General features: G+C 43.1%; 1 pseudogene; it reads right to left on the bottom strand.

Moving 5' to 3' along the window:
• Nucleotides 1-1,443: 1,443 nt before the first annotated feature.
• On the bottom strand, nt 1,444-18,089 carry LOC109693390 (heat shock cognate 71 kDa protein-like; annotated as a pseudogene).
• Between the last annotated feature and the right edge of the window lie 990 nt (nt 18,090-19,079).

The following is a 19,079-nucleotide window of genomic DNA, read 5'->3' as shown; positions in this document are numbered from 1 at the left end:
ACATAAGCATAATAAGGAATCAAAGCGTTTTTGCTAGTTGAGTTAAGGATAGCTATACAGAAATATTCTTAGCATTGCTTCCATGTACAAATGTGTTACAACCCATGTTGATTCATCTCTGACTGATCTTTACACTGGTTCTTGATCCCCTTCTCATGTTGACCTCTGTCGCTTTAAGGTTTCTGTATTAGCTCCTCTATGAGTAATTCTTTCAATGACTCTGAAACCCTCAGACTACCAATTTTCTACCCCTCCCCCTTCCCATCAACTGGAGATCTTGTCTTACCTTGTCCCCAGGAAACCGAAGGGCTCAGCTTGAATCTCCTTCAGCCTCTTGCCATCAGCCCTTCAGACTTATCTACCATCCCCACTGCTCTGACTCCTCCCCCGGCGAACAGAGGCAATGGCCTTCCTCCAATCACAGGCCAGCCCTCCCTGCGTGCCCTGCATTTGTTAGACTTCATCCCACTGCACCATGGCCACAACCTCACCCCATGACCTCTGTATAACTATGCTCAATGTAATCCTTTTCATCACCCTTTGTGTGTGTTCCAATAACACTTTATTTATAAAAGCAAGTAGTGGGCCAGGTGCAGTGGCTCACATCTGTTATCTCAGCTACTCAGAAGGTGGAGGCAGAAGAAATATGAATTTGAGGCCAGTCCATGTACAGGTGGCAGACAGATCCTGATTCAAAAACAGAAATAAAAACAAAAGGGCTGGGGACATAGCTCAAATGGTAGAGCACTGGCCTAGCATGAGCAAGGCTCTGAGTTCAACTCCCCATACCACACACACACACACACACACACACACACACACACCCCATATACTTTTTTAGTGGAAGTGAATCATTACTTTTGTGCCCTTTTATATTTATTTGTCCTGATTTGATCTTATTTATTTTTTTACTTCTGAAAATTCTTACTTTTTTGTATGTTTGTTTTTGTTTATTTCTTGGTGGGACTGGGGTTTGAACTCAGGGCTTCACAATTGCAAAGCAGGTACTCTGCCACTTGAGCCACGCCTCTGTTGTTTTTGGAGACAGGGTCTCACTGCGTTGCTCAGGCTCGCCTGGACTCCAACTTGAGACTCTCCTGCCTCTACTTCCTGAAAGCTGGGATTATAGACATACATCACATCTGGCGAAATTCTTTTTTTTATTTTTTTTTTTTTGCAAAGTAGAGTTTTATTGAGAGTGAGAAAGAATGAGTGAGAGAGGGGCAGGCTCTGGGCAGGGAGGCTTAAGGCATCACTTACAGCTCAGGAGCCAAAATTCTTACTTTTCCCTGGACTCCGAATTAGAATTAGAAGCTGTGACAGAGGACAGCCTATGCCTCTTGCCAGTCATCTTGGTGCTGGCTTTGGCTTCCTTCATTCTCTTGTCCAAAAGTGGAGCATATTCACAATTGTTTGTTGTTTTGGAGGTACTGGGGACTGAATTCAGGGTCTCCCTGATTTTCTCTTGCTAGGCTGTGTCTTTAGGACAACAATGCTGCTGGTGTCTGGGTGGCCGGACACGCTGGGGTGACCCCCAGGTTTCTCACCTTCTTTGCCATCGTCATCTCTTCTCTGGAGAGGTGAACAAGTCTGCAGATTCTGCTGGCTCTTTTGAGCCCCCGGCAACGAGGCACAGGAGCACAGGAACAGGAACAGGTAGAGGAACGCCCTACAGAAACCAAGCTCAGCGTGACATCCCAGGGCAGGCTTGGCAACCCCAGCGGAGGAGCGCTCTTTCTCCAGTTTTCCTTGGTCTGGACCAGGGAGGCCCTTACCCAGTAGCAGGCAGACACAGCCATGCGTCAAGACCCAGGCTTCATGGGGAACTTTGTCATTTCCACCCCTGATCTAGACCACCTGTTCTTCATCCAGAGCATCAGCAGTCACGTCTGTGGTCATATCCTCTTATTTAAAAGTACAGTTTGCCCTCACTGTCCAGCTCAATGGGTTTCTAGCAGCGGTGACTAGGAAGCTGACATTCAGCTTCTTCCTGATGGGGTCAGTTGTCTTTTAGAGAGTTACTGTTCTGAATGTGACATGAAATTGTTGATAACAGGCATCTGCTGATTAGTTATGTATTTCCATACCATCAGCTGATTAGTTATTTGTGATGGAGCATGCCTGTAATCCCAGAAGGATCTCGAGTCTGGCCTGGGCTATACAGCCAGACCCTGTAAGTAATTCTTCCCTAATACTAGCACCAGTCTTCTGAATAAACCACTGAATAATTAAAATAATTGCATTTAAGAAAGGAATTATAGTCAACACATCATAGTTCACTTTAGTTTTAGTTGAAAACTAATTTAAAAGCTGGATGCCAGTAGCTCATGATAGTTACTTGGGAGGCTGTGATTGGGAGGACCGAGGTTGGAGGCCAGCCTGGAGAAATAGTTCACAAGACACCCATCTCTAAAATAACCAGAGAAAATGAACTGGATTTGTGCCTCAGGTGGTGCCAACTTTGCAAGCATGAAGTCCTGAGCTCAAACCCCAGTCCCACACACAAAAAAAAAAAACTTAGTTAAATTATCTGTCACCTTTTAAATTTTTTAACATAGAGGATTTCTCTTCTAATACAAAACAATGTACTATTCTATATACTGTATCTGCTTCTGGGTTTTTTTTTTTTCTTTTTTTGGAGGTACTGGGGCTTGAACTCGGGGCTTCACCTTGAGCTCGAGATAGGGCCTCACAAACTGTTTGCCCAGGCTGGCTTCAAACCTTGATCCTCCTGACCTCCTGAGTAGCTAGGATTACAGGAGTGAGCCAGAGGCTCCCGGCTATCCTGTAGCTTCTATATTCCTTTGAGCTGTGACCTTTGCCCTCTCCTTTCACAGGCAGACTTCTGCTAATTGCACCTCTAGGTCCTTCCTTCCCCATCCCTCTGTTCCCTGCTTACTCTGGCGCCATCCCAATTGCTCTCTGATTCTTGCTCAGGCTGCCCGTGACCTCCACCTCATTAATTCTCACGGAACTCTCCAGTCTTCATGTTTCTCAGTCACTCTGTCACCTGGTCTTTGAGACAGCACAGTTTCGAGTCTTCCTACCTACTTCCTGGCTCTTGGGGTTTTTTGCAGCCTTTTTTTTTTTTGGCGGCACTGGGTTTGAACTCAGGGCCTCATTTATGCTTGCTAGACGGGCTCTCTACCACCAGCTCTTTTTCTGTGATGGGTTTTTTTCAAGATAGGGTCTCACAAACTATTTGCCTGGGGCTGGCTTTGAACCCTGATCCTCCTTATCTCTTCCTTCCTGAGTAGCTGGGATTACATATGTGAGCCACAAGCTCCCAACTTGCAGACTTCTTTTCCTGGGCCAGGACCTCTTCTCTCTGCTCCTCCTGTACTTCTTTGGGTGTGCAGCTGTCAGTTGGTGATTGTACACAGACACTGCTGCATTTCCAGCTCTAACCCAGCCCTCTCCTGAACAACCAGTCTGTAAGTCCATCTGCACTTGACTCCACAAAATAAACAGAATCCTAATCACGATCTCTTCTCCAGGACTCACCAAACCTAATTTCCTTATTTAAAAAAAACTGGGGTGGGGGAAGTAATTTGAATTCATCCCATGCCCCGCCCAGCCACAAGTGGACTTCTATCAAAGTTAAGTTTGGATTCTTAAATGACAGCTATAGTCGGGCATCGGTGGCTCACGCCTGTAATCTTAGCTACTGAGGAGGCAAAGATCAGGTGGATCACGTTTTGAAGCCAGCCCGGGCAAATAGTTCGAGACTCTATCTCGAAAAAACCCCTCACAAAAAAGGGCTGGTAGAGTGGCTCAAGGTGAAGGCCCTGAGTTCAAGTCCCAGACTGAAAAAAAAATAATCAATGTCAGATGGATTGTAGATTTAAAAGTTAAACTGAGGACCCGTGTAGCTCAGTGGTACAGCATTTGCCTTGCATGGCAAAGCCTTAGTTTAATCTCTAGCATTGCAAAAAAATTTTTAAATTTTCAAAGATTAAAGTGAGAAAAGTAGAATATTTTAAAAACAAAAACATAGAAAACTGACTTCTTAACTTTGGGAAAGGTAAGCAGACACAAAACACTATTCCTAGAACAAAAAGTGATATATTGGGCTCAAGAGGTACATTGGCTCCCTGGCAAGATCAAGGCCCTGAGTTCAAAAACTAAATAAAGCAACATATTGGGCAATATTAAGATTGAGAACATCTAGCCATCAAAAGCCATCTTTAGGAGAGTGCAAAAATAGTTACAGAACGGAAGGAGGGTTTTTGAGGGCTTTTATTTTGCAATACTGGGGTTTGAACCAGGGCTTTGTGCTTGCTAGTTAGGTGCTCTCCCACTTGAGCCACATCTCTGCCTGGAAGGTATTTTAATGCATACGTTTATCAGAGAACTTGTGACTGAAATAAATGAAATACTCCTAGAACCAAGAAGAAGATGTAGGCAATCCAAGGCTTCAGCTCCAACCGAGATGGAGTAAAAGAAACAACTTTTGTGCTTAGCTCTTCCACTAAGTCCCACCTGTCAGGGTGCTTTGCTATCCTTTCAATAAGCTTTGTGCTTGCTTTATACTCTTAAAAAAAAAAAAAAGGAAGAAACAACTTTTAAAGAAAGGATGACACAATATATGAAACAATGTTTGTGACATTGGACAAACAAAAACGGAGGACAGTAATGCTTAGAGTCAGGAACCGAGGATAATCCCCCCAGACATGTCTGCAGGGACTTTCTATGCCACAGCATGGGGAGTGAGGAGGTCTCTCTGAGTTGAGAGAAAGGAATTGGGGGACTGGGGTGGCTGATGCCCTTAGAGCTTGCAGGATAGATTGCCAGGCAGGAAAGAACACCAGAGAGAGGGCTCCCCCCACTCAAGCAGTCACCCTCAAGTTTTCAGTTGAATACTGGATCAGTAGATACAGGTGAAGAAACTACCTGAGGCTAACACTGGAAAGGACAAGAAGGGTTGAAAACTACCAGTTACATCGCTTGCAAATAGTTTCTCTTCCCCCAGCCAGAACAGACAGCCTCATAATTTACAGGGTATTGTAAAGTTCTCTGAAGATTTTATATCAGTAGTGGTTAAAACTAGCCCTAGATTAGGTCTTCCCTAAGAAAACTTAAGAAAAAAGACCCCATAGGTTCAAGAGTTTTCAAAGTAAACATGTTCTAGAAACAAAGTTTCTGAAGTTTGAACTCAGAGCCTTGCTCTTGCTAGGCAAACATGCTACCACCTGAGCCATGCTTCCAGCCCCAAACTCAGTATATTTATAGGAAAACAAAAATACTCCTTACCTAACAATATAAAATTTACAATGTCTAATATCCAATCAGAAATTAAAGAGAAGCTGTAATCCTACAATCCTAGCTACTCAGGAGGCAGAGATCAGGAAGATCTTGGTTTGAAGCCAGTTCAGGTTAAGTAGTTCATGAGACCCTATCTCAAAAAAATCCATCACAAAAAAGGGCTGGTAGAGTGACTCCAAGGTTTAGGCCCTGAGTTCAAATCCCAGTACTGAAACAAAGAAAAAGAAATGAAAGAGAAACAGGTAAATATGACCCAAAAATGAGAAAAATCAATCAAAACCAATCTAAAAATGACACAGATGAAAAAAATTAGTGGACAAAAACATTAGAACAGTTGTTATAACTCAATCTCATGTGTGTGAGTGTGTGTGTGTGTGTGTGTGTGTGTGTGTGTATGTGTGTGTGTGTGTGTGTAACCCAGTGGTAGAGCAGTTGCTTAGCATGTTTGAAGCCTTGCTTTGATCTTCAACACTATAAAAAAAACAAAAAGCATCTAGGTCTCAGATGTTCAGGAAGCTAGAGGAATGAAATAGAGACATGGAATATATTTTAAAGACCTAAATCAAGCTGGCTATGGTGGCTCATGCCTATAATCCCAGCTATTCAGGAGGCAGAGACAGACTGCAGTTCAAAGTCAGTCTGAACAAAAGTTAGCAAGATCCTATCTCAAAAACAAGGTGTGGTGGTCCATGCCTATAATTCCAGATCCTCTGGAAATGGAGACAGGAAGACCACAGGAAATTATCAGGAGACGCTATCTGAAAAACAAACTAAAAGCAAAAAGGACTGGAGGCTGGTGGAGTGGTTCAACAGGTAGGACATCCGCCTAGCAAGTGTGAGGCCCTGAGATCAAACCCCAGTACAACAACAGCAGCAATAAAAGACCTAAATCACACTTCTAAAGATGAAAAGGACTGACATGAAAAATGTGATGTGTGAATGAACAGTAGATGAGACACCACAGATTATTGGATTTAAATACACAGCAAGATGCAGCAGAGAGGGAAAGAAGTCTGGAAAAAAATCAACAGAGATTGAAGAAAGCAAGATCACTTCTAGCAGTCTAATACTTGTGCAATTGGAGTCTCCAAAGCTGTGTGTATGTGGGGGATATTATACATGTTTAAAGAGGCTGGTGAAGTGGCTCAAGTGGTAGAGCACCTGCCTAGCAAGCAGGAGGTTCTGAGTTCGAACCCCAGTACCGCCAATAAAATATTTTTTAAAAGAGATACTGGACAAAAAGTATTCAAATTTATTGGCAATTATAAACCCATACATTCAAGAGACAACATTGTTGAGACAACTTTAAAAAGACTGAGTAAGATATGCTGAGTTTGTGAATCAAGATAATATCAGAGGCTGGAAAAGTGGCTCAAGTGATAGAGTGCCTGCCTAGAAAGCATGAGGCCCTGAGTTCAAACCCCAGTATCCTTTCCAAAAACAGTATTATTAAGTTGTTAATTTTCCCTTGGATCGATCTATAAACTCAAGACATTTCCAATCTATATTCCTTTATCTCAGTCAAAAACATTTCACCTCCCAAATTGACAAGCTGATTCTAAAATTCATGTAGGGCCTGATACCAGTGGCTCACATCTGTAATCCTAGTTACTCAGGAGGCAGAGATCAGGAGGATCAAGTTCCGAAGCCAGCCCGGGAAAATAGATTGCGAGACCCTATCTCAAAAAACCCTACACAAAAAAGGGCTGTGGAGTGGCTCAAGTGGCTTCAAACCACCATCCTCCTGAGTAGCTAGGATTATAGGCATGAACCACTGGTGCCCAGCTTGTTGAACTGATTTTTTTTGTTCTTTTTTTTTTTTTGCGGTACTGGGGCTTGAATTCAGAGCCTGCAGCTTGAGCCACTCCACAGCCCTTTTTTGTGTAGGGTTTTTGAGATAGGGTCTTGCAAACTACTTTCCTGGGCTGGCTTCAAACTGATCCTTCTGATCTCTGCCTCCTGAGTAGCTAGGATTACAGGCATGAGCCACTGGCAGCCTGCTTCAACTTCCACACCGGCATGTAACAAACTGATTTTTGACAGAGGTGCATAGACAATTCAAAGGAGAAATGACAGTCTTTTCCATAATTGATAGCCAAGGACAAAAAAAAACCAACACAAAACTTTGATTTGTGCCTTGTACCACATATGCAAATGAACTTATAATAGACCACAAACCAAAATGTAGAACTGATAAAAGAAGTCTTCTAGAAGAAAATAGGAGAAAATCTGTGTGACACTAAGCTAGGCAAAGTGCCAAAGGATTTGACGTTCAAAGCATGAGATAAAAAAGAAAAAAATGATAAACTGGACTTTCTCAAAACTAAGGATATTTGTTTTTTGAAAAACACTGTTGAGAGACTGAATGGTTAAGCTCCACACTGAGGAAAAAACATTAACAAATCACATCTGATAAATGACCAAATCCAGAACATATAAACAACTATAAAAAGTCAATAGCAAAAAAAAAAAAAAGGAAAAGAAAACGTCCAATATTTTAAAATGAGCAAAATATTTACGGATACTTAACAAGAAACACGGTAGATAACACATCAAAAGATGTGCTTAAGCCCTTCCACCATGAAAGGACACAGTGAGAAGGCTCTATCTTTTGCTGAATCTAACCATGCTTTGATCTTGGGCTTCCCAGCCTCCAGAATTCCTCCATTCTATCTGGCTTGCCCTAAAGCTATGTGACCTGAAGAAGATAGCTTTCAGCAAAAAAGAAAAAGAAGTTGCATGAATAATTTTCAGGAAATCCTGAGTGTAGAACTGTTGGGGAAACCAGAGAATCTGAATCCCAAATGTTGCTTGCTCCCTGTCGTTCATTGTGGTCTCCTGATGAGCAGTGGTGGCATCACTGGGGAACTGGGACCCAGCCACAGCAGATGACTGGAGGTCTGCATTTTAATGAGATTCCCAGGGGAGCTCAGAGAAATTAAGTGATTTGTTAGAATCCCACGTGTCCCTGGAAAATCAGAGTTATTGTCAAGCCTGTAACACAATGCCCAGGTGTCTCCTGAATACACAGAGCCAGGATGCCTGCATTCTTTGCTTGTGCTGTTTCAGCATTCAAGTCTTGGAGCTCCCCAGCTATGGGAGAGGCTGGCCTGGTCCCTTATGTCCTACCTTTGCCAGTCAATCTACTAAAGTTTCCAATAAACTCAGTCTCTTACTGACTCTGGGTAAGACTGTAGTGAATTCCCGAGTACTCACCCTTAGCACTGGGTCCCTGGTGACAAATTCAAACGTCTCTGAGCTAGTCAATGAGGAGACTCAGAGCTGGGCTTCTGATGGCTATGTGTCAGCAGTGAATTGAAAATGAGGAGTCAGCTTATTGAGGAGTTGAGGGCTGAGGACCGAATGGGGCAGCTAGTGATGGAATGCATATCAGGGTCTGGAGTCAGGAGCAATGGGCCCTGTAACTCAATGGTCCTGGACTGCAGGAATGGTCCAGGTATGAGCATCTTCTCACTTTGACAAATGATGGGCTGCTTGGCTTAATGGACGAGCCCTGAACTTGAATTTGTCACCAGGGACCCCGTGCTAAGGGTGAGTACTAGGGAATTCACCTTTTTACTCCTCACAAACTTACTCTATGGTTTATGGAGCTGAATGGAGTAACTGAGACTTATGAACAGCAGGGGCTCCAAGGAACAGTCTAGAAAGGTCACTACATTCTTACCCAGAGTCAGTAAGAGACTTAGTTAATTGGAAACTTTAGTAGATTGACTGGCAAAGGTAGGACATAAGGGACCAAGCCAGCCTCTCCCATAGCTGGGGAGCTCCAAGACTTGAATGCTGAAACAGCACCAGCAAAGAATACAGGCATCCTGGCTCTGTGTGTTCAGGAGACACCTGGGCATTGTGTTACAGGCTTGACAATAACTCTGATTTTCCAGGGACACTCCAAGGTCAGTATCATGACTGGCCTGTTACAAATGAAGAGACTAGACTGGCCTAAGGAAAATTGCCAAGGTCATACAACCAGTAACTGGCAGAGTCAGTTCCCATCCAGGTGTGACTAATCCAGAGAACATTCTCTTTCCACTCTGTTGTGGGATCCAGGTACCTGTAAGATGGACTCACAGAGTGGGCCACCTTACTGTTGTTTCTGTAAGCTATTCTAAGTTTCAGACTTTGTAGGACTGAGGGTGCAGTGCAGTGGTAGCTTGTATGCTTAGCTTGCTCAAGGCCCTGGACTCCATCCCCAGGACCAAAAAATAGTTTTAGATCTTGGAGCATTTCAGATTTTTTGTGTCAGGATACTCAATAAAGTAAAGTGTCTGCAAATATTCCCAAATTCAAGAAACTTCCAAATCTGAAGCACTTATAGTCCCAAGCATATTGGAGAAGGGCTACTCAGCTTGTGTGCTCTTGAATGTGGTAGTGTGCACAGTCACTTACAGAAGTGCACACTTGAGGAAGACCACACTTTCAACCTCTAATTCCTTCCCACCACCAAGTGTACCATTGTATGGTGCTCTGAATGGTGGCCCTTCAAAATACATGTCCAAATCCTAAGCCCCAGACTTGTGAATGTGAACTCATTCAGAAAAACAATATTGGCAAGTAATTAAAATCATCCTGTTCTTAGGGTGAGCCCTAAATCCTATCACAGTGTTTTTATCAGAAAAAGGAAGAAAGGGATTTAACAGAGGGATACAGGGAAGAAACCACTGAAGACCTAGGCAGACATTGGATTTGTGCTGCCAAAACAGGGAAGACTGCAGCCACCCAAAGCTGAATGAAGCAGGCAACAATTCTCCCCTGGAACCTTCAAAGGGAGCGTGGCTCAGACCTTGATGGTGAACTTCAACCTCCAAAACTGTGAAAGAATTTCTATTAGTTTAATGAAAAAGAAAACAAATGTGCTCAAAATGACTAGTCATTAGGAAAATTAAAACTAAAATTACAGTGAGGGTGGTACAGCCTCAGACCCAGCTGGTTTTCCAAGTAGGAAGTGAAGGTAGTCGTCTACTTGGTGGGGGTGACAGTGTTGCATTTGATGAGGTAGTTATGCCTCCAGCAGTTTCAGTACGTGGGGAAGAGGAGTGACATCCAAGATCAGCAAATCTTGAACATTTTCAGACTTGTCTCTAGGTAGAATGGCTGCCTGGACACCTGCACCATAACACCAGCTTCATCGGAGTTAATACTCTTATTCATCTCTTTTTCATGGGAGAAGTCTTGCTGCAGTTTCCAAATCTTGGGGATATGGGTGGAACCACCCACCAGGACAATATTGTGCATCTGTGACTTGTCTGGTTTGACATCTCGAAGGACTTTTTCCTACAGGGTCCAGAATGACACAGAACGGGTCAGCACTCAATTTTTCAAGTTAAGCACAAGTGATGGAGTTATAAAGTTGATTCCTTCATAACCAGAATCAGTTTCAATACTGGTCGGAGAGCTGGAGGAGAGTGTAGGCTTAGCTTGTTCACAAGCAATATGGAGACATCAGATCCTCTCCTCATTGATGATCTTCATCCTTGTGTTTGAACTCAGCAGTAAAATGATTGGCCATTCAGTTGTCAGAGTCTTCTCCTCCTAAGTGGGTGTCTCCAACTGTAGATTTGGCCTCAAAGATCCCATTCTAAATTGTGAGGACTGACACATCAAAAGTGCCACCTCCTGAATTAAGAAATGAGCACAGTTCTCTCGGCTCCAACCTTCCTCTCTAAGCGGTAAGTGATGGCAGCTTGGTTGGCTCATGGATAATTCTACGTATCATGAGACCAGCAATAGTTTCAGCGTCTGTGGTTGTCTGATGCCGAGTGCAAAGTAATCTGGCACTGTGATCACAGCATTGGTAACAGACTCCCCAGGAGAGGTGTCTGCAATTTTCTTCATCTTTGTTGGATCCATAGAAGACACCTCCACTGGGGATGGTGGAGTGGCTCAAGTGGTAGGATGCCTACCTAGCAAGTGCAAGGCCCTCAGTTCAAAATCCCAGTACCACCAAAAATAATTTTTAAAAATGCATATTTTAAAACTTTCAAAACCAAAAAAGTATTTAAAAATTAAAAAAATTAAAATATAGTCAACCTTAGAGAAAAAAAATGACAAAAGTATTTTTTTTTAATTTTACTTTCATTTTTATTACCATATATTTTTTACAGGGGGATTCATTGTGCTGATTCCAATAGAGTTAGACTAAAGTCTTAAACAGGTATTTTAGGCAAAGTTAATCTAGGAAGTCAGGAGACTGGTGACCTGGTGGGGAGGGGCACTGCATCTTCTAGGGTGATAATGTTGATATTTTTGTCTGGGAGCTGATTACATGGGTATGTTTGCTTCTGGAATTTCATACAACTGAACACTTATTATTTGTGCTCATTTCTGTATTTTTGTTATATGGCAATTCAAAAAGCTTATTTCTGATATTAAAAAAAGCAATTGTATGTACATCTGTGATCATGGTGCAGAATTTTGCAACATGTCAGCTCTGTTCCAGGGTAAAGTCACTGCCACTCCTCTTCTGGGTGATGAATCTTCTTGCTGTGCTTTTCCAGGTGGTAGAAAAATTTCCTCAGAAGTTTCTCAGAAAGCTGTTCATTATTTTTATAAGTGAGGGATGTGACTATTTTAGCTTCAAAGAAATCAGCAACCTCTTCCAGACAGGAAATTGCTTAGGAAATGCAATTAGATGGTTCAGAATGCTAATGCAGTTAGATTCCAGTGGGTGGTGCCTTGGCGTGCTGGCCAATTTGCTGGTTCAATCCATGTGCTGCTTCTCTGGGAAAGGTCTCCCTTCCTAAGCCCAACAGGGCGGACTCTTTGGTCATGGTTTCATTGCCTGCTGCTGCTGTCTCTGGTGACAGCTCACAGTACCACTTCATCTATGGGAAAACAATTGATAGACTGTGCCAACAATTAGATTTGTTCTTGAGGAATTTGGAGTTGGACCAGTGACTCTAGATAGTTAGTGATGGGCCCCGGAGCTGGTAGATCTTGTAGCACCCCAGTAAGGAGACATGAAATGTCTGCTGAGGGAAAGAGAAGCAGCAAAAGGACTGAAGCCATCTGGTTTCAGCCTTTCCAGGGCCCATGTTGGAATTCTTGCCCTGAGAGCCCATGAGATTTCTTGTGTTAAATGAAAACCTCTCTTTTGATTTAATATCACCCGAATGGTTTCTCTTTCTTGCACTCAAATGCTTCCTGTGGAACACACTTGACAAACAATAACTTGAAGTAAAGCCTAGTGCAGTGGCAACCTGCACCTGTAGTGCCAGCTACCTGAGACACTGAGGCAGGAGGCATCTCTTGAGCTCGGAAGTTCCAGCTTAGCTTGAACAACATAGTGAAACCCTATCTCAAGGACAAAGAAGCAAACAAACAAATAAGTTGGAATTAAGTAAGAATCTGAGTTATGATCTCAGAAGGGAAGAGTCCTATCATTGTAGAATCTTAGATTTGCAGTAAATCTTTGAAGTTGGCCAACCCAAATTTCTCCCTCATTTCAGGAATTCCTTTCCTATGAAACCATGTCCATTTTTGTGTGGCCACCTCAAGTCTTCACCCTTACCCTTTTTCCTTTCCTCTATTCTTCCCTCTTAACCTTCCTCTCTCCCTCCCTCATTCCCTCCCTCCCTCCAATAAATGTCCACTGAGTGTTTGCTGTTAACTAGACACCATTCTGGGTGCTTGGATTAAGCAAATCAGACAAAAAAAAAGGAAAGAAAAAATAGGGGCCTGGTGGAATGGCTCAAGCAGTAAGAGCGCCTGCCAAGCAAGCAGCAAGTGTGAGGCTCTGAGTTCAAACCCCAGTGCTACGAAAAAAAGAAGAAGAAGAAGAAGAAGAAATTCCTCTTACAGTCCCGTGAGGAGAAGACTAGTAACTAAGGACATAAGAAAGTGATTTAGAACTGCTTGTGCTGGCTCACACCTATAACTCTAGCACTTGGGAAACTGAGGCAGGAGGATCTCAGGTTCAAGGCCAGCCTGGGCTACATAGAGAGATCCTATCTCAAAAAAAATTAAAAAAAAAAAAGTGACTTCCACTAATGTGTTGGTGAGAAATCCTGTGGGAAAAAGAAAGCCAGGAGAGTAAGGAGGATCACAGAGAGCAGCAGTGGTGATGGGCAAGGGGGCTGTGATCTAAAATGGGGAGGGGTGAAGGAAGGAGATTAAGGTGACAGTATGTGGTTGATGGACTTCATATACGTATATAAAATAGAACTAGAAAACCTCTTGCAATTGCTTTAAGTGGGGTGGGGGGAGGCTGAGGGATTGTCACTATGAATCCCCCCCCCTTGTATAATGAATATATCCTAATAAAAAAGTTATTAAACAAATAAAATGGGTGGTTCTCACTGGGAACGTGCCACCTGGAGACACTTGAGGAGGGGCTCAGAGGAGTCAGATAAGTGGGAGGGCAAGTTGTTGGAGATGAGGTTGGAGGCCCAACAGGGGCCTGGTCCTGTGGAGGCTTGGAGGCCATCACAGGGACTTTGGCTCTCTGAGAAGAGAGATCGGCTCTAATCTATGTGTTAGCATAACTGGTTTCTGTTTTAAGGACAGATTATAGGAGAACAAGGATAGAGGCAGGGACAGTGTTATCATTCCAATGACATCCAGTATCATGGAGTCAAAATCTGTGTGACTGTTCTAAAGTCTCCTTTGGGACAGCTGGAAATTTAGTTATTTTCCTTTAAAAAAAAATGCTTTGTCTTTGGACTGGAGGAGTGGCTCAAGCATTACAGCGCCTGCTTTGAAAGTGGAAAGCCCTGAGTTCAAACCCAGTACCAAAGGAAAAAAAAAATGCTTTATCTGATTATAAAAGTGACCATGTATGTGCCTCATAGGATAATTGAAAAACACACAAAAAAAGTAAGAATTCATTATGCTACGTAGAGAGAGAAGCACATTTACATCTGCATATAGCACTCTATTCTTTTTACTGTGCATGCATTTTCCTAATGTAATTCTCTTCCCCAATAATTCTTCAGCTATTTGACGTCAGATAGTCATATTTTTCTCCCACAGGCATTTCCCTCTCTAGGTCAAGGTTTCTTAATCTGGGATCAATGGATACATCCCAAGATTCTGGAACCTCTTAGGAACATAAACAAAACCGTGTGTTTATTTGTGTAGAAGAAAATACAGTTTCTCCAGCTTCACAGGGAGGTCTTTGATATTCAAGAAGGCTAAGAAGCCGGGCTCCAGGGGCTCATGCCTATAATCCCAGCTACTCAGGAGGCAGAGATCAGGAGGATCAAGGTTCAAAGCCAGCCGGGGCAAATAGTTCAAGAGACCCTATCTCCAAACTCACAAAATAGGGCTGGTGGAATAGCTCAAGGTAAAGGCCCTGATTTCAAGGTCCAGTACTGGAAAAAAAAAATGGCTAAGAAACTGGTGCAAAAAGCTTAGGGTATTAGCTTGCCACAGAATGATCTCATTAACTGCCCCTTCTTAAGTGACAGGGAAGGGTTTCAAGCAACCATGCTTGTCTAAGATACCCTTGCCCCTGACCACAGTTGATGGAGACAGGGCTATAATCCAAGTTATGCCAAGCAGAATTTCTTCTACTGGGGACTCAGAGCTGGGGCTGAGGGAAAGCCAGTTCTCTGGGCAAGTGGACTAGAATCTAAAAAAAGCTATGTCAAACAGACAAAGAAGAACGGAGCAGAGGGGAGAAACCGGAAACCAATACTGCCAGCTTTCCTGCAGTCATTCTGTTTTCTGGCTCTAACCCTTACACTCAGCTCACTCGTATTGTAGCCTTGGATTCTATGAGCCAGTCCCGTTTCTAGGGGTGATAGTCAAAATATTTAAAGCCAGTACTGTATAGGAATCAAAGAATCTTAGAAGATGCCAAAGGTAAACAACTAGTTTAGCCATACCTAGGAATCCCATCTCACTGGCCACCCTGTCTGTCATTAGGATTCATAGTCCCTCTTTGACTAAACCCAATGAGTTGTCCAAAGAGTTTGAATTGATGTAGAGTAACTGCTCTAGTTAGGTAGTTGTCTCAGCAAGTCATTTTGTGGTGGAGATCCCAGGCCTCTCCATCATGGTCTGCTTCCCCCCGAGTTGTCTGTGGTTACCAGGGACCCTCTTGCAAAATGGAGGTAACGTGAGTACGCAGTTCAAAGTGTGGGATTATCGCCTTGTGTGATTTGGACTCGATCCCATTAATTTGCCCACAAGAGGATTAGTGTTTAGAGCAACTAAGTCACATCACAATGAACTTGTGATTAACAAAAACACGAAGGTCTTTTCACATAAAATAGTCAAGCCATTTTTTCCTTCATCTGTATTTATGAGATGGTGTTTGGAATCCAAACATAGGGCTTGTTAAATTTCACTCTGTTGTTCTCGAACCCAGCCTTCCACGGCCTTAAAAGCTTTGAAAAGTCTTCATCGTCTTCGCCATCTCTTTTAGCTTTGTGTCATTCAGAGATTTGAAAATTTTGCTCCATTGCACTCTTGCATGATTGGGCTTGTTTGAATCCCAGTTGAGGTTATGCTCAATCAGTGACTAGAGTCCCAGCTGGGTATCAGATCTTGCCCAATATCTGAAAACCTGGATTGTGGTCAAACAGTTGAGCTGGCAGCAGGTATTCCTGGGAGAGACACTGAGATGGGGTTTAGGAGGTGAAAGAAATCTATAGAGAGGAGCAAAGCTGAATTACAAAACAAATGAGATAGCTACATTAGAGGCAATTTCAAATGCAAACTTACTAACCCTGGGGTAAGGACGGGAGCCCAGATTTACTGAAGAAGACTCAGACAGGAACTCTGCTTGTCTGCTTGAGCGTGTGAGTGACCTCTGTGGCTTCTCTGGCTCCTCTGCCCTGGTCTCTGTGGGGAAGCCCTCCTTCAAATCATGGGATACACCCTCCCCTTGGCCTTCCTCCAAGTTGTCTGATACAAATACTGATCAGAACAACATCAAAGACAAAGCCACCAAAGACCTGGCTACTGTTAGACCTATAGATCCACAAAGAGCCAAGATCAGGAAGCTTGAGAGAAAATGAGATAGCAGTTCTACATTGGAATGAGATTCAAGGGTGTGGAATGAGACCCCATAAGCGCCTTGTGAAGATCTGACCAGTGTTTCGCTGTGACAAGGATGGCCTGAGTGCAACTCTTCACCCCAGGCTTCTAAGCCCTCCTGGTTTAAAAATGCAGTTTAAGCCACTTGTTTCACTGTAGGTTTTCCTTTTATGAGAATTTAACATCAGAGCTCTCCTTATTGAAAAACCTTGCTGTATTGACCTGGAAATTGCTGTACATCTTTTGAGTTAAGTGATAAGTAATCTTCACACTGTCAGTTGCATGACAAAGTGTTGAAGTTGGCAATGAGGAAAGAATGAACAAAAATGGAGGAGTAGCTCAAGTGGTAGAGTGCCTGCCTAGCAAGCTCAAGGCCTTGAGTTCAAACCCCAGTACTGCAAAAAAATAAACAAAAATCATCTTGGGCTGGAGGTGTGGCTCAAGCAGTAGAGCACCTGCCTAGCAAGCATGAGGCCCTGAGTTCAAACCCCAATAACGCCCTCTCCCCCAAAAAAGAAGAAGTATATCTCATGTTAGCTGGGCACCAGTGGCTCACACCTGTAATCCTAGCTACTCAGGAGGCAGAGATCAGGAGGATTGGGGTTCAAATTCAGCCTGGGCCAAAAAAACCCCCCAAAACCCATCACACAAAAAAGAGCTGGTAGAGTGGCTCAAGGCATAGATCCTGAGTTCAAACCCCAGTACTGTAAAACAAACAAAAAAATAAATAAACAAAAATAATTATTATCTTATTATAATTGTGAGCTATTTTGGGGCCAGTAAAAAAGAAGTCAACAAGTTTAAAATAAGTACACTGGCTCATTGCTGGTGGCTCACACTTTTAATCCTAGCTACTTGGGAGGCTGAGATTGGGAGGATCATAGTTCAAGGCCAGTCCAGGAAAGACCCCATTTCAAAAATAATCAGAGCAAAATGAACTGGAAGTGTGGCTCAAGTGGTAGAGTGACTGCTTTGTTAGCACAAAGCCCCCTCCTCTAAATGTGCACTAATGTGATTTCCAAAAACGGCATTGCTTTCTAGTTAAGGTTTTATGTTCTTAATATTTCATACCTTAGGATTTTTCACGCAGTTACTACACAAATAGATGCTCTTTTCTAATGGAGTATCTATTTATGATTTCTCAGGACTTTTAAAAAAATTTTGCTGAGATCATTTATTTAAACAAGCACTAATATATTCCAATCCAAGACCCTTCCTTTTTTTTTTTTTTTTTTTTGTGGTACTGGTGTTTGAACTCAGGGTTAACCCCTTGGGCCACTCCATCAGCCCTTTTTCATGAACTTTTTCGAGATAGGGCCTCACAAACTGTTTGCCCGGGCTGACTTTGAACCTCGATCCTCCTGATCTCTGCCCCCTACATTGTTAGGATTACAGGCATGAACCACAGGGGCCCAGCCCAAGACCCTCCTTTTTTTGGCTTTTCTTTTATCCCTGTACTTAGATAACTACATAAAGACCTTCAGTAAGCTGATGGAAAGTTACTCAGTACTAGCAGTTAGAGTATGACAGGAAACACTCAGTGAAGAGACTTGGTCCATTTCTTTCAGTGACTCTAAGAAAAATAGCCACTCTGAGGCTTGCCCAAGAGTAGCTGTGCAGGAGAGAGCCTCATGACCCAAGCCCACAACAAAGGCACAACTGTGAGGATGTGAGAGGTGTCCTCCACAGGTCCATTCACCATGTCTGCCCCTACAGCTACAGGGGTCTTCAGGTTCAGTGTTAACGTACCTGTTTCTCCTCACAGTGGGTGAAATTGCGTCCCGTGTTCTCAGGTTCGGTGGGCAGTAACCTGAGTCAGGCATCACTGGGTGCCTGAGGGGATATATTCCTCTTGGAGACCCCAGTGGGAGATCTGGATTTTCCTTCTAGGGAACATGGTTTATTCAGTTGTTCACTTACCTTTATCGTGCCACAGGAGGGAGATGCCAAGAGGAGATTTTATGAAATCCCTTCTGTCGAGCAGCTTATGATCTAAGGCTGGGGGCAGATGGTAACACACCTGCCTGGCAAGTGCAAGGCCCTGAGTCCAAACCCTAATATTCTATATCTACATCTATATCATTTATCTATTTATACATATACACATTCATATACACACACATATATATATATCCATCCACCCAGAAACTCAGGCTTCTGGAAGACAAAGCACAGAGATTAGTATTGTTTTTTTTTCCTGCTTCCTTCTCTGTGATGTGAGTTCAGGTCTGACTTTGTGCTGAAGTGAGATAAGAAATGAGAAAGGCCAGAGAGAAAACAGTGGCCAGTGTTTGACAGCGTTTTTCACAGCAGTGGTACAAGAAGACTGGGAACACTAAATGCAGTGTTACGGGGCAGACTTTTAGTAGTTCTCAATGTAATCAGAAGAGCAAGGGATTCGAGTTGGCCTTGACAAGGCAGGTTCCACAGGGGAGGTTGAGTTTGAGCTGTCTTTGGTGGGTGTTTATGTTTTGGTGTGATAAGAGGCAGAGCCTCACATTCTCTGTGGAGGGAATAACGTTCTCGAGGCTTAAGTACAGAAAGGGACTATTGACTTGGAGTGACAGGAGGATTCTGGGAAGCTCTGAACTCCAGATAAGAAGATTGGTCTTGACAGGTGAAATAATAATTTTCTAATGTGGGTTAGGTTAGCCTAAGTATACCCATACATACGTCTATGGTCAAATCAAGAACATTCCAGCATTGTTACAAATGTTTCTTTAGAGCTAGGATGTGTGGGGCTTTTGTTGGCAGTGGGGACTTCATGGGAACTTCAGCAGAAGTCAAGGGATCTAGATCCTGTCCCTAGTGGG

Source organism: Castor canadensis, chromosome 9 (genome assembly GCF_047511655.1).
Source record: "Castor canadensis chromosome 9, mCasCan1.hap1v2, whole genome shotgun sequence".
Taxonomy (NCBI): domain Eukaryota; kingdom Metazoa; phylum Chordata; class Mammalia; order Rodentia; family Castoridae; genus Castor; species Castor canadensis.
The sequence above is the reverse complement of the archived record's forward strand: the minus strand, read 5'-3'. Positions and strand labels throughout refer to the sequence as shown.